This window comes from Amblyomma mixtum, chromosome 3 (genome assembly GCF_055824585.1).
Source record: "Amblyomma mixtum isolate Tamu chromosome 3, ASM5582458v1, whole genome shotgun sequence".
NCBI lineage: Eukaryota > Metazoa > Arthropoda > Arachnida > Ixodida > Ixodidae > Amblyomma > Amblyomma mixtum.
This window is the reverse complement of record NC_143014.1, coordinates 287,073,814-287,093,602: the sequence shown is the minus strand read 5'-3', so window position 1 is coordinate 287,093,602 and position 19,789 is coordinate 287,073,814. Positions and strand designations below refer to the sequence as shown.

General features: G+C 44.7%; 1 protein-coding gene and 1 long non-coding RNA gene across 3 annotated transcripts in view; one reads left to right on the top strand and one right to left on the bottom strand.

The window, feature by feature from the left end:
• LOC149355089 (uncharacterized) overlaps positions 1-6,159 on the top strand; it is a 111,995-nt gene extending 105,836 nt beyond the window's left edge. The window contains exon 3 of the long non-coding RNA XR_016289693.1: positions 5,815-6,159. This is a non-coding gene — a long non-coding RNA (uncharacterized LOC149355089). The remainder of the gene's footprint in view (positions 1-5,814) is intronic.
• The window catches only part of LOC149355088 (cytochrome P450 4C1-like), a 61,684-nt gene that overhangs the window by 1,513 nt on the left and 40,382 nt on the right, over positions 1-19,789 (bottom strand). The window lies entirely within an intron of this gene.

Genomic DNA, 19,789 nt, shown 5'->3' with positions numbered 1-19,789 from the left:
CATGGTAGCAAAAAAAAAAATGGACGCGTGTAGACATGCTTTGAGTCCTTGCATGACCACCCGTTCGCACAAAGGATTAGAAATATTACCGGATTCTATCGTTTCGATAACATTTCATGTCTAATGCCTGTCAGCATTTCTTTTGCACTGTTTTGAGAAGAAAGTGAAAGATATCCCAAGACACGCACACTGTCAGACAAAATCCACAAGACCTCCCTTTAACCAAGTTGAACGAAAGTGCCTGGCGGCATAGGCAATAACGAAAAAAAAAATCCTGGCAGCCTAGGGGTAGCGCATCGTACTCGGTGTCGAAGTGGCATGGATTCGATTCCTATATCGCCCCAATTTTGTTTTTTGAGTGCCATTGTTTGTTTTAGATTCTTACATGTCACAAGCGTGTTTCAGCCAATCTGGGACCTTATATTGACAATTTAAGTGCTGTTTTAATAACTTTTCAAGTCCGCCGCTTCAAGTGTGACGTCACTACCGTTTCCACCAATCTGTATTTTCTCGCTCGTCGCCGGTGACCCCGGCGCCAGGTTCTCCGCTGAACGAGAGCCTTCACGCTGGCGAGTTAATACGCCTTTGCTGCTTGCTGTTTTTTTACGAGGAAGGTTAACGTGCCAGCGATATCAAAGCGCTCATTTTGCAAAAATAGATGTTCTCTGCATAGAACTACGAAACTGAATGAACTCACAGCGTCTAGATAAACACGATTTCGGTAACAGTCCAAAAAGGCCACGATGTAAAAGGGAATTTGCTACTAGGTAATGCACCGAGGTCGTTTTAAGCCAGATTCGATGTACAATTGCTGAATGAAGTGACGATGCTTTGGGCGGTGCACAAATCGCAGTTATGGCTTGTAACTGAACCGTTCACTGTTTAGTTAGTTTAAATCACATGGCATGTCTTCCCAACTTAAGACCATGAAAGTAAGTACCGGGCGTTGGACCTAGGCAGGGCACAGCAGATAGCATACATACGCACTTCTTATAGAGGTAGCGTACTGCCTTTGTCAAAAATAACAACGTACTGCCTTTGTCAAAAAAACCTGCTGTTGATCAAGCGCGAAAACTGCAGTTGCCAGCCTTCGCTGCCTACGAGGATAACCTATGTGGCGTGGACCTGCCCCATTGCTGTTTCCCTCTGGGTGGCAATAAGTGCCCTTACAACATGAAAAGATACAAGGGCAGCATGGTTACGTTAGGTAAACACGATAAACTCTATGTAGGTGCCATAGCTTTTCATGCGAGGTTTCTATTAATCCGTCAGTGCCAGAGGGAAGCCTACTGCGTCCCGAATTCTCTCGAAAAAGGTGGTTCCGTTCTTCCACTATATCTACAAGCCAGCTGGCTCGCAATGGATTGCGCTGGCGTGAAAAATGATGGTGTAAATTTTGGTCGAATTTAACAAGAGAAGCAAAATCGGATTGCAGAGCTCTAGGAATCTGCTCATTTCACGAGCCGTGTTGTGCAGAGGAATGTGTCATGATGCAGAGAAGGTGAGAAGTCCTCTTGTAGTCAGCGAAGGTGTCTTCTTGAGGGCCGTACGCAGTGAGGTTACAATTAAGGGCTTTCTGACAGGCCTTTGAAGTAGCAGTAACAGGGCAGGTACTTACAGAATCGTTCGCCACTAACCTGGCTGCAAATGACGGTGATGGAAAAGCGTGCATCTGTTATGCAGGGGCACTGAAACGTTGCTGTCCCCTGTCTTGTGAGCAAGCGTAGCAGGGGGCGGCAGAAATCTAGGTGAGTGAATGAGATTAAGAAGTTTGCGGGGATACGGTGGTCGCAGCTAGCACAGGGCAGGATTAATTGCAGAGATATTGGAGAGGCCTTTACCCTGGTCGTGGTTGTTGTGGCAGTGAGGCTTCTTTTTGAGGTACCACGATGAGAGGAGCAAACAAAGGGGCTAAAATCCGTGCGGTGGTTCTCGCTTCTGCGACACGATGTTTACATGGTCCTTGCAGCCGACATACGCGCGTAGCGTGCTTTTTTCGCACAAAACAAAAAGCCCTGTCTAGGATTTCGTGGTTTTGTGGCATTACAATTATCAGACTTGGGTACCTGGTGTGGACATTTTTTTTATTTATTTCTTTATTTATTTGGGAATACTGCAGAGTCGCCTGTCTCCAAGCAGGAGTGGACACAAAAAACAAATACAAGCATCAAGAATACAAGAATACTCGAATAGAAGAAACAATACAAGAATACAAAAACTTCACCCCAGAATTTTCAGGTTTGTAACGAACTCTTGCGCACTGGGGCTGTCGACAATATTCCTAGGTAATTTATTCCAAGCCCGTATTGTTCTCGGAAAAAATGAATACTTAAAGGTATCGTTTAGGGGGCTATATTCACGAATCATTTTCCCGTTATCAAAACGCGAGCTTGTGCGTAGAGTGTGTGGGGTAATGAAATTATAATTTCTGATGTCTATTATATTGTTACATATTAAATACAAGTATTTTAATCTACATTCGGAACGCCTCGCCCGTAGTGTGTCGAGACCAAGATAATCATTTCTATCACGCTGTCAGTGCGTTTATATTTAATGCAAATGAAACTGGCCGCGGTTCTTTGAACCCTTTCTAATTTGGAAATATTTTTCTTTGTATAAGGGTCCCATAGACACGAGGCATACTCCAGACATGACCGTACCAACGCTTTATAGGCTGCTGGTTTCACGTGCATGGGGGCTTTTGAAAGTTTGCGTCTAATAAACCAGAGAGATTTAAAGGCTTTTGTACAGACTGTATTAATATTAAAACCCCAACTCAGATTGTGCGTAATAGTAACTCCGCGGTATTTAAAAGACGGCGATTCCTTAAGTGCAGTGCCATTTACAGAAAAAGAATGTTGCAAAACGGCTTTGTTCCTGGATATACGGAGGACTAAGCACTTATCAGCGTTTAAAAACACGTTCCAATTTGCGCACCAACCTGAAACGTCAGCAAGGGCTTTGTTAAGTTTAATTTGGTCAGTTGCACATTTAACCGAGGTGTAAAGAACGCAGTCATCTGCGAAAAGCTTTATCTTAACATCACTGTGTATGACTTTCACGATATCATTAACATAAATAAGGAATAAAATGGGTCCAAGAACCGAGCCTTGTGGTACCCCTGATGTCACCTGCAGTGCCTCCGAGCAGTACTTGTCAACTTGGACGTGCTGATACCTGTTTTCTAGGTAAGCCCTAATGAACACGATAAGTCTGCTATTTATTCCCATGTCGCAAAGTTTCTGTAATAATTTATTATGAGTCGATTTATCAAATGCTTTCGCGTAGTCTAAAAATATAGCATCAATCTGTTCTTTGTTATTAATCGCGAGTGAAAAATCATAGCATGCACTAAAGAGCTGCGTTACAGTCGACAAACCACGCCGAAACCCGTGCTGTGCGTCTGATAACAGTTTGTTTTCTTCGAGAAATACGGTCAAGTGTCGGCAGATTATATGTTCCAATATTTTGCAACTAGTTGAGGCCAAGGAAATTGGACGGCACTTAGATACACTCGGGCGATCACTTGACCTGAATATGGGAATGATACGAGCATCCCTCCAGTCTGCCGGAAGATAACACCGCGCTAGTGACGTGTTAAAAATGAGGAACAAGTAATGAGAACTCCATTTCGCGTAATGGCGCAGGAAAACTGTAGGAATGTTATCGGTGCCGTCGGCTTTTTAGCGTCAAGGTTAAGGAGCAAGTTTAAAATACCTTCCCAATGCACAATGACATCAGGCATAGAAGAAAAATACCCAGCAGGCTCGGTAACCAGATGACTATCCTTCAGGGCGTATACAGATTGAAAGTGCCTGTTAAATTCATCGGCAACTGGTTTTGCCTCTGAGACTAGGCAGCCGTCAACCATCAACGAAATACTATTGGATTTGGTGCCACCTATATACCTCCAAAATTTCCCTGGTGCTTCTTTCATGAAATTGCCTAAATTTATAGTGAATAAAGTGTCCTTAGCTTTTTTGACCTCAGTTTTCAGCGCTGCGCTTAGAGTGTTAATAGCAGGGTCTCGAGACTGACCTGATCGTCTCATTCTCTTAAGCTTTCTTTTCATGTGTATGATCTGTCTCGTAACACCTCTGACATGTATTATCTGTCTGGAGACCTCTGACATTTGGTCAGAAGTCTCCAGACCACATAGTGTTTTCAGAGCGTTAGCTCTAATACTCGCGTTACTCAAGGTCGCCTTAGTATGCAACACAAGGTCATTAGTCTAAAATGGCGGCCGGAGTGGCATCTGGGCATAGCCCTGCCCTGGATTTCGTAGTTTTGTGGCATTATGATTCTCAGACTTGGGTACCTAGTGTGCACATTTGGTCAAAGGTCTCTGAGCCACATAGTGCTTTTAGAGTGTCAGCTCTAATATTTGCATTGCTCAATGTCACGTTAGTTCGAAACTCAAGGTCATTCGTCTAAAGTGGCGGCCGCAATGGCATCCGCGCATAGCAACAATGGATACAACCACATCACAAAAAACAGTTGTTGCACCACCGCCATATGGCAACCAAGTGATACCATACCACATGACCCAATCGATCGCATAGCAACAGCGCGGCACCACGCATGTACAAATGTACCTTCGTTCCCTATACGTACTCCAGTGTGTGAGGAGTGGGACCAGTGGGGCCAGTGGGTGGTACCATTGCTACACAGATTGTGGACCGCCTAATTGGCGTAGAATGTTTGGAGTGGCATCAAACGATTCAGCATATTACGGAGCATAAAAATATTATTCGAATCAAAGCGTAGCTTATTACAGGTATTCGCACCGACGACCTTTGTATCGCCAAACCGTGACTTCTTGAAACTTCAAACGTCCATTACGGCCAAACTAATTGGCGTAGGCCATTCGAAGTGGTGTGAAACGATTTGGCTTCTTGCGCTGTCTACGTTGGCACCCAAAAAGTAGATAGTCGGTTATAACGAAAAATATGTGCCGGACATAGCGAAGTTGGCTGATGGCGCATTATTCGTTCGACACTGGTAACGCTCGATACTCATACGCTGCCTCGGCGTTTTGCTCGTTTTTTTTTAAGCCCAGTAGTGAAACCTTCACGGCACCCATAGTTACCAAAAGGCCTCATAAGGTGAAGGCGTTGGTTCTCCACAATCTGCAAAGATTGAGCTTCAAGGGTGCTACGCGACTGAAATAGAAACCATGTGGCGCAAGCCTTCTGACCGAAGGTGCACTACTGCTTGAAGTCAAACGTTGTCTGCTGCTACAGCAAGAAGCTCTCACATGTTTGTACAAAATTCCACTGCAGGAAGTCACGCTTCTTTCTGACTTTCTGAAAGCAATCTCTTTCGAACGGACGCCATGGTTACGATTCGACAGGATGTTGAGCCGCATGAGATGATATGTATTTCGCGTTCCTCCCCGTCTCCTTCAGTGCATGTCCTCGTCATGTTTGCGCTCAACCACTGGTAAACATGTTCACGGTGATGAGTGTAGTGGGAATCACTGTGAGGAGAGGGTTTGGTTGTCCTTGCATTATTTCCTGTTCATGCAAAGCTATCGCCGGTGGAAGTCAATTTTATGCGATTCCGAAGGTGTGTCATGACTGCGAATACGTTGCGGCATTTAGAGGGAACCGATTTTTGAGTGTACGCAGTAAAGGCAACAGTCAACACAACTACAGCGGATGCCTGTTTGTTTTTCTGCAGGTAAAGGTATCGCTGAGTAAAGAAACTACGCTTAGCTACCCACACCAACCGGCAGGATCATTTCTACGGGGCTGTGGGCTTGGTGGCAGTGGCAACAAAACAATGCTTGGCTGATGCTTATTTCTTATGCAGTGCCTGGAATGCGCCACCGTATCGCTGTTCTTCGGCCAGTCTGCCCTGCCTGGAGCGTGCATTGCAGCGCCTGTAGCTTCCCCTTCGCTGAGCATGGAGCACGTGGATGTAGGAACGTTTATTCGCTTGGACATTCCTATCGGCCGGTGCGCGATAATGAAGATATGTCCATCTGCATGGCCATCGACCGTCAGACAGACTGCTTGCTGATCCGTCGTCATCATCGATCACCCAATCGCCGCCGGCAGCAGACCAGTGACATCACTCGTTACGGCTTTAAAAGCACTGGACTCGGACCAACTCAGTAGGTTTGGTGGCAGCGGCAACAACACAATGTTCAGCCGATGTTTGTTTCTTATGCAAGTATGTTATCTTCCTTGTGCTCATTGCGTCCGATCTGACGATTCCTGCTGCTGTTAGCTTACCCAGGCAGTCTTGCCCCACTTTAATTTCACATGCTTTGTTTTGTCTGAGTGGTACTATGTTAATGCAGCAACGTTGAGCTTTACCCAGAGCTCCATGTGAAAAGTAACTCTTCGACCAGGTCAGGTTCATGCAGCCATGCTGGTGATAAGCTAGTAACACGCTCTCGAAATGGTTCTTTTTGCTGTGCGCCTGCAGTAAAGAATGGTTTAGGCGCTGTTGGAGTTGTCGTTGCTGAAAATACCTCAGTTGTTTCCATATTTTCGGAACCCCCTGAAAATTAGGAGAAAATTGCTGGTGTCGTATCTGATATCAAAAATCATTTTTGGGTGCATATTGAAGCTCTGAAATCTCGCATATTCGCGTAAGAATCGTCCTCCTGTGGTCACGCATATTAAGAGCTGCGTTCTGAACTTTCTCTAACAAGCATAGTCACAAACTTAATAAAATCGATGATTCAGAAAACCGCACGCGACGCAGTAACATAGTACATGTAGTAGTAGAGGAAGAAGAAACCAGTGACACTCTGCTTGCCAGTGTTTCTCAGGTACAGAAAAACTGAGTATTGAATGCCCTCAGATCGAACGTTGGCACAGGACAGCCAGAAGGCGCAATGGTCGGGTGCGCGCAGTTGTTCTGAAACTCGTCGATTTTCCAGAAAAAATCAAAGCAATGAAGAATGTCCCAAAACTAAAAGGTTCTAAAGTTTGCATTACAGAGAACTTTACATATAGGGGGCGCTCTGTTCGACAAAAGCTGTGGGATGTTTCGGCTTTTTTTGTGCAGTGGCGGTTCTCGTGCACGGTTACATTTTGGCCATTTGTTTATTGACAACTTTCGGTACGATTGGAATCACGCCTCAAATTTCTTTGTTAGGCCTTCTTGTGTCCCAAATAAACCAGATACCCTTGTGTGCAAGATGCGCATCCATCATCTTCGCCAACGGCCAGTCCATCAACTTCATTGAAGTCTTTCACGCTCATTCACCTCATGCTGTTTGCAGCACTGAAAATTGGCTGCATGATGACATTTACGACTGTGAATCCATTCCTGGTTATAGTGCATTTCGGGCAGATAGGCAAACAGATAAAGGAGGGGGCGTTGCTCTGCTTATCCGATCAGATCTTAAGGTTAGTCTTTTGCTTAGTTTTCCAGATACGGAATCCGTTTGGTGCAGAATCATTTCTCCAAGTGTGCCAGCATTATTTGTGCCTTTTATCGCCCGCCCGCCTCTCCTATCAACAACTTGCCTAATCTGGATCAGTTAGTTTGAAAATAACTTAGGTGCCTTTAGCTTCGTGTGCATGGGAGATTTTAATGCCCAAGATATTGATTGGCCATCCCTAAGTGCTTCTGGAAAGCACATTTCTATTTGTACTGAGGTACTTACAAATAGAACCTTCGGTCGTGCTACTCGAAACGACGCATTCCTATACCTAGCTTTTCTAAGCTCCGATCTCGCAGAGAAAGGATAGAAACGTGAAATAACAGAGGGTATCCTTGATCATAAAGAAGATCTAGTTTCGATTACTTCGGCTGTTCATAAGCCGCGATATGCCTTTTCATCCTTTCGAGATTTCAGTAGTGCCGAGGATGGTCTATCACTGGTTCACTTGCTGATCGTTTCGGTTAATTTTTAGTCCTCAGTAAAACAACTGACGTTCATACTTTACTTGCTTTTTTTAATGTACTGTTAAAATCTGCATTCTTTGTTTTGTCTCTATTAAAACTACGAAAAAAAACTTAAACGCTCCCTGGATTCACCAGTATATTTTGCATCGATCACGTCGGATAAAAAAATTATGATTATAAAGTTCGCGTTTTAATACTGCAGTATTCTGTGAGAGCTAAGTAGACGATTGTCCCGCAGCGAAAGACGCGTTTTTTGCTGAGAAAATTTGTTTTAAACAATAAACGTTCTTTTTCCAGCCACTTCAACCATGGTCTCGACGTCAATGAGGCGGGAAAGAATCTACGTGATCACCGTTTGGACGTGAATGACGATGCTGTTCGGCCTCAGGGACCGTCTCCTAGAAAACTCTCTTGACGCACCGCAGTTTGCTTGCGAAAACAGCAGCTGGTGGCGATACCCTTATTTTGTTCTCAGACCGTTTCTAGCATTATCAATTAAATTTCTGTTTTCAACGAAAGTGGCACACTTTTTGTTGGAACGCGGAAACCTATCGATACAGGTCGGCTGTAATCGGTCCTCAGTGTCCCTTTATTAAGAACACAGGATAGGCTATATATAATTTTTTCTCCTCATTTGCAGGATATTTTTTTTCTCTTTTGAAGACCGTGAACGCTACTGGAATCAAGTGAAAACGAGCTTTCCACTGTTGCAGAAATTGCTGCCCATGCGTTGTTTTAGTGCGGGGGTCCTGATTGGTTGTGTTCTGGGTTTGGGTGTCTTTTGCAGCCGCAAGGAGGCGACAATTACTAAATGTTGCTGGCGTTTAATTTACGGGAAAGGTTTACCTTTCAGTGCTTTTGCATTAAAGATATTTCCTGATCAAGCGTTTTCTGGTATAGGTACAGCAAAAAAAATAACTTCTGCTGTAATTTAACAACACTGCAAGATTATAGCAGTAGCAACCTACTGGTGAAATTATCTGCCTCGCATGCTATAGGTGCTCAGTTCGATCGCTAGTGCGGCCGGGAACCCACAGTTTTTCTAATGCGTACACGCTGTCGTCCGACCTGGTGCTCGTCGCCTTTTTCAGAGTGAAATGCTCGACAAAAAGGGCATTTGGTCTGTCCCCTTCAAACGGTCGTTAACGAGTCGAAGCTCTCAATCCGCCTTGTACGGTAAAAAACCAATTGTTGCATTTGTGTACACTTGCGGCACTCACCACCAGCCTTTGCAACCGGGTTGCATGGCTTTAAATACGGAGTATAAGGTAATTGTCGACATGCTGAAAATTCCAAAATAGCCACGCTTTATAAAACGGACGATCAAAATGGCTTAGATAATTACCGTCCAATTTCTGTCTTACTAGTATTTTTTTAAGGCCACAAAACAAGGTCTCAGTACGTGACGTCTGAACATCCGCTAGTCAACGTCGTCATAAAAAAAAACGCAGCTCGAAAAAAAATCTTGCGATCCAAAAAAAAAAACAGCGCACCAGGTGGATTTGAATTCAAGAGCACAGACTGATGCGCGAGTTGGCGTTGCTTTGCAGACCACGAACGAGCTCCCACGAACGAACGCCGAGAAAGACGCAGACAACACAAGCGGATATGGGTTGTCTGACGGCGAAGGAAGCACTAGCTGATCCGTCAACGCTATGGTTTGGTGCAAGGCTCATTCCACAAGCATTTCACCCCAGAAAAGCCGAGCACCGGATCGTAGGATATCTTGTGCCCATGTGAAAGCCGGTGGCTACCTGGCGACACTGGGGATGAACCCGGGACCTCCCGAGTGCAAGTAAGGCACTACAAGGCCACCGCTTGAAAAATATAAAATAGTTGAAAATTTCGAGCTGAAATGAAGTGAAGTAGGAATATTTCTTAAATTTAGCAAAATAATTGGTCCCATAAGGCGTGATACGGAAGTACAAGCACTCTCAAAATATACAGTGTGTTTTCCCTAAGACTTTCAAGTCTAACGTTGTCGGAAAAAAAATTTTGAAAATTAAAAAATTGCAAGACACTTTTACAGAAATATAATTGCTGAGAGCCGTGTAGCCCACCGTAAGTAAATCCATATTAGTTTTTAGAATTTCGAAACATAGTTACCATAGGCGCTGTGGCTCAACAAATATAGGCTACATTGTGCCAATATGCATACGCCTTTGAGAAGTTTGCAGGAAAAGCAGCCTTTTCAGTGTACGCAACTCGTTGAAATAGCCAAAATTTGTTGGGATACAGCGCCAACCGTATCCGTGTGTTTGAAATTCTAAAAACTGACATGGATATTACCTACGATGCGCTACACGCCTCTCACTCTCAGTAATTAAGGAGCCTAGAAATAATAATTCAAAAGCTAACTTTTTGATATTAGTTAACCAGCCTGCTAGTTAGCACGTCTTAGCTGTGCTCTGGTGTACTATGCCGAAATAAGCGCTATTCTGACTCAAAAAGCCTATTTTGAAAATATGCGCAAAGTCATAGATAAAACGCCCCCTCTTAATTTAGAGGAATATCACTGAATTTATTTACGATTTATCCAGCAAATTGTGATAAATATACATGCATCAACCAGGCTAAGTGAAGCATGGTGTAGCTTAGGGGTTTATACTTGCGCAACTGTTATTGCTCATATACATAAACGACAGAATCAATGAGCCCCAATACGTCACGCATACGATGCCCCACTGCCGCATCTCAAGCTCGGTATGCTTGGCATTTCTCATACCAACCACGCATCGCAGACGTGTTTTGCTAGCGGGTAGCCTGGGATACCCGGATTCGGTGAACTAACGGAACCGCCGCTGCCGCGCGCAGAGGTAATATCTGTGGTAATATCCGTACAGAGGCCACTATAAATATTGGAGACACTGTAAACTTAAGAAATTTCGGCCTACCAGTATCACTAACCAGCTGTACTGTCGGCCGGAAAAGTAAATGGACCACCGCTCAGGGCAGCGGAGCGGCTGCGGGTCCGCACCACGGCGCTGTTATCTCGCGCCGCTTAAAGCTGCTTGCGCCGATCGCTTGCAGCCAGAGTGCCCCGAGTGACGACTAGCTTCGCCCTCGCTCTCGCGCTGGGGCTTGTCGCGCTCGATAAATATGCAGTGTTGCTTTCAGCTGCTCTGCTGTTGACGGTCTCGACGAAGGGGAGCGCGCATTGCCTATTAATCGAGCACATCGTGCTGTGGCAGACCAATCGGACAGCCGCAGTCCGTCAAACCAAAAACAAAACTGCGACTCGTTTCTTCACACTGCCGCGGTTTGACGGACTGCGGCTGTCCGATTGGTCTGCCACAGCACGATGCGCTCGATTAATAGGCAATGCGCGCTCCCCTTCGTCGAGACCGTCGGCAGCAGAGCAGCTGAAAGCAACACTGCATATTTATCGAGCGCGACAAGCCCCAGCGTGAGAGCGAGGGCGAAGCTAGTCGTCACTCGGGGCACTCTGGCTGCAAGCGAGCGGCGCAAGCGGTTTTAAGCGGCGCGAGATAACAGCGCCGCGGTGCGGCCTCGCAGCCGCTCCGCTGCCCTGAGCGGTGGTCATTTACTCTTCTGGCCGATAGTACACACAATATGCCATTCTGACATTCATAATTGTATTATTCTGCCGGCGCGGTGGTTCAGTGGTTATGGTGCTCGGCTGCTGACCCGAAAGACGCGGGTTCGATCCCGGCCGCGGCGGCGGAATTTCTTTGGAGGAGAAATTCTAGAGGCCCGTGTACTGTGCGATGTCAGTGCACGTTAAAGAACCCCAGGTGGTCGAAATTTCCGGATCCCTCCACTACGGCGTCCTTCATAGCCTTAGTCGCTTTGGGACGTTAAACCCCATAAACCAAACCAAACCAATTGTATTATTCTGTGTGGAGGAACAAGACAAGCCAACAAAAAGTCTTCAAGAACTTAAAAAACTTTAAAAGTTGTGTGCTGTATTCAAAATACATGCTGTCTATGCCACTATGCTCCTCTTTCAGCAACCATCGAGTGGTAGCTACCTCGAATGTTATCAGGAATTAACACACAGCGTTTGCGAGCAGATCCAATGTGACTCAGCTGCATTTTTTTAGAAGTACCTTCACAAGGAATATCAGTAAATTATGTGGTACGCAAGTTACACAAAATTACAAACACGCAAGAGTTATGGCGCATTAAAATTCCTGATCTCATATACGCTTCTTTGCAGTGATCATTATGGAATGAAGTACAGTCTTTGTCAAAGATATACAGCCTAAGGGGTTTGCTTCCAAGCAATGTAGCGGGGAACTTTAAGCACATTTGACAGCCCGATGCTTGGGAAAGTCGAGGACTTTAGTTCATGCCGCCTTCGTGAGGTTACGGTCTCTGAGTATCTATTTATTTATTTGGAATCCTGCCAGTCTCTGGTTGAGACCTTAGCAGGTGGGAATTACATGTATCATAGTAAAGGATAACACTTCTACAAGCGGCTGTGCAAAGGACAGCTATAATCTGGACAATTCATAGCACAGAAAAACTGTAAAGAAGTTTGAGAGATATGCACAAGCAACTTAAACAGAAAAAAAGGCCGCGCTGTAAGGCTCAGAAGCCGACCCTTTGGGCTGCACACTTTTCACAAATAGTGTACGTCACCTTAAAAAAACCAATATGTATTTATTTTTTCGGCAAGAAATACAGTTCAAAATTTATTAGAACCGGTCTTTCATTTGTAGTCATGAAGGTTTTGTGAAGTGGTTTATTTTATGTTTTTAAGCGCATTTCTGCTGACTCTCTGACTTCGTATATGCATTTTTGTTTTTAACCCTTTGTACAGCAGCAGGGTGCGTGTGTCCCACATGCTTCAAGTGCCGGGAAAGGGAAAACAGTGCACCTAGGTGCCATATTTTCTTTGCAGAATAGTACCGAACTCTCAAAGAAGGCAGTCAGCGTATTTTCATAATTCGATAATAGGCCTCCTCGGTGTTCTGTGTGTTGTTTTTTTTTTCAGGAGCGGGTATAGATTGAGTTCGACGAGACCCATCTTGGCGGAAGGAAAAAAATGAAAATTTCTTGAGCTTTTGAGCCTTTGCCATAAGTAAGCTGCCTCATAATACTTCCTGAAGCAATTTTCAGTTCTAATGCAGGTTTTCTTATGCGCCAGTAAGACTGATAGCGTAAATAACAAACATACACTCGCCAAATTCTTCAAAAAGGAAACGATGTTTCGGGGCCCGTACGGGTCCCCTTGATCACAAGAGCGCTGCATGGAACGATAGTGGCTTATATACGTACGGTTAAAAATTCCTAGTGAGCGATTGTAGATTTCCGGCAGATTACCACGTGTCCTGTTAAGTGCATGCTTTGTGCTATGTATATGGAATGATTCCAAAAGGAGGCGCGATGAAAAGTTTTTCTATGTGTCAATGATAGATGCTTCGTCTCAATCAATGGGGTGCCCTGTTGATGCGTTGTGTTCCACCAAAGCATTAGATGTAGGCTCTTTGAGCCTTCGTCTGAAATTTCCAGTTTCGCCAATGTAGGCAGCGTCACAACCTTGGCATGGTATCTTGTACACCGCACCAGGGTATCTTGAGCGTTCTAGGCGGTCTTTTAACCGTATATAAGCCACTGTCGTTCCATGCAGCGCTCTTGTGATCAAGGGGACCCGTACGGGCCCCGAAACGTCGTTTCCTTTTTGAAGAATTTGGCGAGTGTATGTTTGTTATTTGCGCTATGTTCGCTCCTCGCCAGACGGTATTCCGTTAAACTCCGGACTATAGTAAGACTGATGTGTGGATATCTACGACATTTGATGCCTTTTACGAAGTCACTGCTATAACTGTGCATCCATTTTTTTTTTCGCAAAATCAGTAGTAGAAACTTTCTGAAGTGATGTTATTGAATTATTATATTCATTCTGAGTACAACTTTGCCATCTGTATGCACGTGAGGCATGCACACAGCTGGTGCCTGATAGAGGAATAAATGTGTTGAGTAGTTTCGGTTTTTACGTTGAACTCTTGTGCTTATCGCGTCCACTCTGGTGAGTGCTGTCGCTTCGAAAATCATAATGTCTATTTTCATAGGAATAGTGTTTTTCTGTAATCCGTTTCATGCATCAGGTGCAACGCTGTCAAAGCAAGTGCTCTTGTTTGCACTGCCTGCATCCGCCACCCAAAAGTAGTGCGTTCCTTGTCGTGAGCGAAACATAGTAAATGCTCTGCCTGCAGGCTTACTACATGACACATTTGCATCAGCTTGATTAAATGCACTCTAATTGCTGACGATGCGCTGTCGCTCTCTCGTCCCTTAGACCACTCGGCCACAGAATGAGCGCGGGGTAACACGACTCCATTTAATTTCTCATGCGCTCTACTTCCGTACCATTCACAGCGTTGCACCTGATGTATGAAATCGAGTATAGTCATGCTGAATTATTTGTGAAGTGCTATGTTTTGCACTTCTTTTTTCATGAGATGTAGCGCAAATCGCATTCTATGGTATATGGTATATTTACTCGAACACGCACATTAGTTTCTGTATTTAGCTTGAAATCTGTGCATTCATTTGTAGTTCGTCAAATGCTGCGTCAAACGGGGAGTGGGGCTGGTTAGTGATGTCTCGTTTGGGAAATTTTCGCAATTTACGGGACAAAATCTGGCAGAACGGGAATTTTAAAAACCGAAATTGTCTCACTTTAACTAAATTGACAGAGTTTTCAAGGTGCTGCACACAAAAAAGGCCGCATATAGGGAATTTCGGGACTATCTAAGAGAATTTTCGGTCACGGCGTGGAACATCGCTGGAGGAATTCGAGTAGTCAGGCATATATAGACTTCTGAGCAGCCTGTTTGTGGACTGTAACATTTTTTTAAAGAAAGACTGAATTTGAATTTGGAATATAATCCTGTCACAGAGCGCATGTAAAGAAGCCAATCCCTCGAACGATCGTGCGACCAGTGCATTCAGCATTACGTGGTCGAAGGTAAAGCTGGTGCGCAGCTAAGCGGAATGTCGTATAACCGCTCCTATGTCCGGCAGGAGGGATATGTATTCCCCTCACGACTGCCAGGTCGCCACGGGACCATAAACAGTGACGACCCGAATTGCAGAAACGTCACGATGACGTAAAGGTCTTTCCCCATTCCTCGTCGGTCGGGCATGTCCACCTGCGTCGCTATCGCCGGCGTCGAGTAAAAGAGCTACACTCGGATTTTCACACGAAATGGCGACCACTGGAAAAAAAAAGAACTTAAAATTCATTCTTTATTGACGACCATCGGCCGTCGCCTAGTTGCTGTCACCAGCGAGAGGTGCTATCTAAAAAAAATCTCGATCGACACACGTCTGAGGTGGATCGCGCCTGACCTTCCTCGTAGCCGCCGTATCTTCCCTTTGTTTTTTTTACCTCGTCTGCGAGCCAACCAAGGCACACAGTAGTACTGTAAAGCTCGGAGATTTCTGCGCGAGAGTCGTTTTTATACGAGTGCGAAAACGCTGAGCTGTATATTTGGCTGTTCAGTGCTGGAAAATACGACGCGCAGAAATGTTTAATGTGCTATTATAGTATTGTAATAGCTCATGTCTTTGCATTTCGCGTGTTCGTCCCTAAATAAACTTGCGTTGGCGTCATAAGACACATAAACGCCTGAGCTATGTTCCCCCGTTTTCCTCATGTGCTCGCACAGTGACTATTGCTACGCATTTTCTAGAAACTGAGAAGCAATGAATACGGTCGTTCTTAGCGTCCTTTTAAGGTGCTTCAGTGAGCAGGTGATGTCCCGGCCATCAGCGGTAACAACTACCGAGCAGGAAAGACTGCATCTTTGACCGAAAAATTCATACTCCTTCTGTGTTGTGCTGTACTGGCGTATCGCCAGAGGACTCCCGCTTATGCTCAGCACGCGTAAGCGTTGTGCGTATTAGTAGCAGTTTGCCAACACATACCGCTCACTCATGTCAGACGCTTCTTTCGCGCTGGCATTCAAAATTTGGCCAATATATAACGCCGACTGTGAAATTATCGCCAAATGTAATTCTAGGGCTTTCTGCCTTCAAAACCCCGTTGACATCATTCCTTTGGCACATGAATAGCATTTTCACGTGTTTTAAAACAGGCCATTCTGAATGCATGGCAACAAAAGTGTCCCTTTATCTTTCCCTCGTGAGAACCAATCGAATCACCCAAATGATAGGCTGTTTAATTTTGTCAACATGATACTCACTGACTGCTTACAGGAGACACCCACGGTTGAAAGGCATTCAAGATGACATTTACAAAGTGGGCGAGATCGGGTTTTAGGTAGTTTGTTCTAATTAATACTTCAACACCATGGCACGAAAAATTATTGTTCCTTCACTCTAGCTCTTGCCTTCGCATTAGCGTTCTGACAAATTTATTGTACCAAGACGACATGTAGTGCGTCTTTGTTCGGTTGGCCTGCCCTTGCGTGGAAGCCGAGGCTACTGTCAGAAGTTGGGCAGCACTGGTGTGATGACTCCGACGTCACAACCGTAACGACGCCTCTTTGTTTCCAAAAACAGCCTCCTTTAAAATCCGTAGAAACGGCATGTGTCAGACAAATGTTCACTCGAAAGATTTTTGTTGTAATTAATTGATGCGTTCTAGACCAGGTGGTGATGCATTCCACAAATCTGCTTCGGCACGAGACAATACAGGGAAGTGCAAAATGTAGCCAAAATGTGAACTTCTTTCTTGCTTTATCTTCGGGTGCTATGCAAAAGAATGTTATTCTTGATATCATCTTCAAGTTTTTCAGGCTTGTGCAAGTTTTTATACTGCACACAAGAGGTACATTAACTTATTTACCTATGCTTAATAATCCGTCACCCTAGTCGACGTAAAGGCGCCTCACTGGCTGCACCGTGAACTTGCTGATGTCCGTATCTAATTTTGCTTCGTTCCAAAAATGGTATTGAAGTCAATAACACCTAACGTACCAGCTACTAAAACCTTGTTTACAACCCGACTGTCCTTAATTATTATCCTGTCTAAAATCTTGCGGGATGTTTTAAAAATCTAAAGAAGACGAAGTAGCATGTTGGCTTTGGTTGGGGCAAACAATCTTCGACGCCACGCCCTGAAAATCTTATCAGCTGTAGATTAGTTTGACAGCGCGAGACAGACGACAAACACAACTTTAAAGGTACTCCAGAGTGCACCGATTCATTTTTTAGTCCAAAATATCAGCTTCATCTCTTTGAGAAAAAAAGTGATGTTGAGTTATCAAAGTTGATTGCAAAACAGCTACATTGTTTGAGAAGGTTTTCTGAAAAAAAAGAGAAGAACACTACATAAACGAATGACTCGCTGAGGTAAGGTTATTTATGATCGATTCACACAGCGACTAACTAATCACCATGCCATTATTGGTTTGAGGTATATATCCTGATTTGTTTTTTAGAATTAAAATGTGGATTCTCTCGGTAAAAGTGTAAGAGATAAGTCTGACCACCGCAAATCAAATTTCACTTGAAATAATCGCTAAAATACCCCAAAAGTCGCTTCATTTAGCATGTATCATGCTGTGCGACAAGCTAATGATGCATTCCATTTATCATTCGCTGCACGACCAGCAACTCCGAGCAGAGAAAGCGGGCACGGGCCAATCCTGGTTGAGTTATGACCAGAGCCAAGAAAAAGGAAGGGTAGAATATAATCTGGCCGCAGGAGCGAATGTCTTTGACCGCCAAGGAGCCAACATTCTGTCTAGCATGTTCTCAGCATAGCACCGTCAAAGCGCAGCGAGAGGAAAAGAAAAGGAAAACAGCGCGGCTTTTAATTTGTGCGGCGAGCAGGAGAGGTTTCGGTAGAGTTCGCGCCGCAATTACTAACCCTAGTCACGTTTCCCGTGCCACGCTGACGGCAGCAGACTAACGTCATAAAGACACATGAAATAAGATATCTCAGCTTCAACACTCCCCTCTAGTGAATGAAATCTAGCAATCTAAAAAGAAAAAGATGCGCCAGTTTGTGTCGGAGCTGCCTCACTGGGAGTCTGGAAGAAGTACTCAAGGTACTAGACGTTCCGCCTGAGGTTGTCGACAAGGCGTTGACCGGTGTCAAGGGCGACGCACGGTTTTGCTTTTGCTTCTCGACGTGAACTGTTGAGAAATGTCGTGGCGGGAACATGCTAAATTTACTTTCAAGAGGGTTAACGTTTTTTTTTTCAGTCGCGTAATGAAATTATCACGCGAATTCACATGACATTAGCGATAAATGCTCACGTGCCGGCACTCCATTTTGCGGTATGAGACAAGGACTCCCACAAGTACCGGCTACGTGGGGTTCACCATCATGCGCCGAAACGCAGTCTGAGTAGATGCGCATTATAGGATTTAGCTCTCTTCTCAATGCGGTCGCAGTGGCCGCGAGTCGCAGGATCCAGTTTGTGCCAGCAGCTGAACACAAAGCCACCACAGCTACAGCGGATGGTGGAAGTTCTAAGAGCGGAACGCTTTAGAAAGCGGGCACAACATTCACAGCCCCATTAACAACTGAACTCAATGTAACATCACTGCATCAGCTCGGAAGGCAGCCAAAAGAAGGGAAAGTAAGGGGATGAACAGGACTACCGAATTTCCTTCTGCGTGAACGCACTCTTGATTTTCGAAAAATGTACCAAAGTTAGTCCGGTTGGTTCATTACACGTGGTAGTATATTCAGGAAAAGAATGAAGCCGTAAAGACAACATGAAACGTAGACTTGCGGAATAAATACTTCATCCGGTGCGGTTCACTTCCTTAATAAAACAAAACCCACTCTTCAGCACGATGAAGAGTGGTGAGGAGTGGTGTGAGGACTCCCAGGGACCTATGAATGTGAAGTTGAGAATGACTCATTCCACATATATGGAATCACGCGCCATAGCGTTCTGATTGCAAGAGCTGACTCGTTGCACTTCCGGTTGAAAGGTAAAAAATTAATTTCAGTTATTTAATCTGATAAGTTCAAAATAAAACAGCAACCTCTATGCAATCTCCAGCAATGCTGTTGCGGTTTCTCAGCTTAGGCTAATAATTATTTTTAGATTCCATGGCTCACGTATATTGAGATAGACTGTACAGTTTTGCCTGATTGTGATCTCTTTCACACTTCAGGCTGTTCCATCTTCTCTGAGGCTGTCGCCTTTGTTTACGGGAATAATTTTGGTTTTGCAGTAAAGCTAACGTCGGGTTCACTCCCGAAAAACTTACACCGTCAAGAATTTTCAACACATGCGGCCAGAAATGCCACATGAGTTGCTGCATTGTGCACTCGCTCTTCAGAGATTTCTGGGTGATATTTGTCAAGCCTCGTGTTTCAAACCCGCGACTCAGCTCAGCTAAGGAGTCCATGCTCATGGGGCAACTTAGTGAGACGCACCGTAGACATTCTGCAGTTTGCAGTGCTGCGGAAGCATCCGTAGTACTCGCTGCAGGTTCTGTCCGTATAATTTTTCTTCACTCGAACACAAAGCAGTCCCTGCGTTTAACATTGGACTCCGGAAGCCTACATTTGCTGCTGCCAGGCTTCTTTCCTCAGAAGCCTCGGTTCAGAAATGACACAGTTGGCACGATTATTTCTGCTATTGAACCGGTATAAATTACTGCCGTCGTAGGCATTTCAAGAGGACGCTGTTGTTTTGTTACGGGCATTAGTGGCCATTGCTTTGCAGGACTTGCCCTGATGTCTACAAGTTTCAAGCATTATTGAGTATACGTAAAAGGCCAGGCCGACATTGTGAATCAAACCGCGGGGCGTAACGAAAGATAGGTGAAGCACACTATAATGAGATTAAATGGAAATAATCTGATCACAGATCAGTCGGCTCATTCACAGCCCAAAATTTATAGATGTGCCAGTACTTAAGCGGTACACTCTGTAAATGATGACCTTATGAATACAGATGACTTCAGTGACTTGCACAGTGGAGATTCACAGCGAACTAACGAGCATGTTGCACGC